The sequence below is a fragment of the Acanthisitta chloris genome, unplaced genomic scaffold (genome assembly GCF_000695815.1).
Source record: "Acanthisitta chloris isolate BGI_N310 unplaced genomic scaffold, ASM69581v1 scaffold13570, whole genome shotgun sequence".
In the NCBI taxonomy this organism is placed as follows: domain Eukaryota; kingdom Metazoa; phylum Chordata; class Aves; order Passeriformes; family Acanthisittidae; genus Acanthisitta; species Acanthisitta chloris.
In genome coordinates this window covers 1-2,584 of record NW_008651190.1, presented here as the reverse complement: position 1 = coordinate 2,584, position 2,584 = coordinate 1, and positions in this window count along the sequence as shown.

The window sequence follows — 2,584 nt, the reverse complement described above, 5'->3', positions numbered from 1 at the left end:
AGAGACATTTGTACCTCAAAACTTCAGACTCTGAATCCATAGTCTTTGAGTAAGAATAGGTACATCCAGGGGACCAGGCAGAGCACTGAGGTGCCTGTCTCATTCCAAGAAGGCAGCCAACAAGCTGAGGTCCAAATAACAGGTCCTCTGCTCTTTACCCAAGCAAAAAATGCAATTTTTCTCCCCAAGATTCTCCTGAAAACAAATCAGCTAGTTTCTTCTATGAAAGTGCTGGTACTTCATGTAGATGAAACTGCTTTCAAATGCACCTATATGTCAACTCCAAAAAATCATTCCAGTGAAATCACTGGCAAAGTAGGGACATCCAGATTTCAGGTCCCCTCTTATCACCAATTCTTTCTTCCTCAGTTGTATTCATCTATGGGCTGGGAGAGAAGGCAAGGAACCCTCACTGATGCACTGTTGAGCAGGCAGGTGCCTGTCCTGCTTGCCCAGATTTGGCAATCTCAAGTTGGTGAGATGGCTTTCTGATTAACAGATATTTTTAATTTCCCTAGGTGATGGAATTATTCTGGATTTACGGCAGAGCAGCTGAGATGAGAATTTGTGCTGGAATATTTAGGAAATCTTTGAACAGCAGTGAAAGCTTCCAGAACTATAATTCACAGGAGTTTATATACTTTTCTTGTGCTGATTCTCCTTATATTTTTGGTTTATAGAGCCCAGTGAGTAGTGATAAAGATAACAGGTTCTCTAAACCACGTGAGTAATTTTCTGTTGCCAGTTGGAAGGATGGTATGGAAAAGGAGCTGTCTTGGCTAACACCTTACCTCTGCAGCACCACGTCACAGTCTTTCTTAAATAAGTTTGATTGTCTCCAGTTTCTTATTGCAGATGCCTGATCCCAGGCTGTTCCTTCCTTGGTAAGACACTAAACATCCCTCCCTGAGTAAGTGCCTGTGAGCTGTGCCTGGTGACTGTGGAAATTCTACAGGTTTCCTGGTATCACCAGGGATGGGGATAATCTGCACCTTTCCAAAGTGACAAAAGAATTGTTGGAGAGTGGCTTCTGAGGCAAGTTAAACATCCAAAAGCTATCTCCCTAACTGAGCTTCATTATAAAACCCTGTGAGACAGTATTTGAGAAAAGCATACACAAAAAATCAGGCCTTGATAAAAGAGCACAGCAGTTTGGCTGCACTGACTGTCCAAGTTAGAAAATGTCAGTCCTGTTTTTCTGCTCTGGGCTGAGCCACTGAGTAAGAAGGCAGGAATAAGAGGGCAGAAGCAGAGGGAAACTGAATGGCTTGTGACTGATCAGCAAACGGCGAGTAAATGCCTTGCTGAACTAATAGAAACCGATGGCGCTCAACAGAAATGGTTTTGTTTCTCTGGCGGCTGTGATCTAGTTGCTGTTCTGCCAGCAATTAGGCAAGAGGAGTACCAGGCCAAACAAACAAAAGCTGTCTGTTTTCATTAAACACACTTCCCCTCTCATTTCAGAAACTAATTACGCTTCATTCCAACCAAGGTCTTTGAATTAGAGGAGGAGGGAAGGGAGCGATGTCAGCACAATAACATCTTTTAAAAATAGACTGAAAGCATGGAGCTCACAGGGGCCTGTTCCTTGCTGGTCAAGAAGAGATCAAACAAAAAACCAAACCTGTGCTGCCACTGAGCCATGTGTCTGGCAGCACTGGTCCGTGCTCTGGGCTGGGGCTGCAGGGATGGTTACCACCTGCATCAGCTGCAGAGGCACCTTCACTAATCAATCAGTGTCTGTGCCCAGGTGGTTTTACTTCTGTTTACCTCTGCATGGCACAGCCACTCTTTTATACAGACAGTGGTACCTAGGAGCCATCCCAGACGGGAGGAGGTATTTGTGACTCTATGGAGAAATACAGGTTGGGTACAACAGCAGATGCCCTGATACATGGTAAATTGGGGCATGGCACAGAGGAGAACAGGGATGGGGTGACAGGAGAAGGTCTGTTCCCATCCCTGAGGAGGTGCCCTGCTCCCTGGCCTGGGTGGTGAGATGGGCCATGGCTGTGAAGCCTGGATCTCCCCTGGGGGAGCCCCCGGACCCCCGGGATATCCTGACCTGCACAGCACCATGCCAGACCTAACTGGTGGCCAGCTCAAGGAATGGAGACCTGCAGCTGGGCAAAACTGGGTTTAGGGATAACAAAGAAAATTCAGAGACAGTATCTCATGTACTTAAAAGACACCCCATAGTTGTAAATTTGTGTGTAACATGAAGCTGCAGACCAATGAAGAGAGAGCTAGGAGTAAAAGCAAATAGAAAAGTCACCTCAAGTGGATCTCAGTATTAATGTTACTACTGTATAATTATTACATTTTCTATATAGAAACACTAACTGTACTTTTGTGTTTTCTATAACAATTAGACTAATAACAATTCTTGAATTGGACTTGTAAGATTTCAGTTATGGCAAGAATAAACTCCTGGCTTTACATATGCTTATAGAATCATACAGTCATTTAGGCTGGAAAAGACCTCTGAATGATTGAGCCCTACCCAGCACTGCCAAGGCCACCACTAAACCATGTCCTTAAGTACCACAGCTATACATCTTTTAAATATCTCCAGGAATGGTGA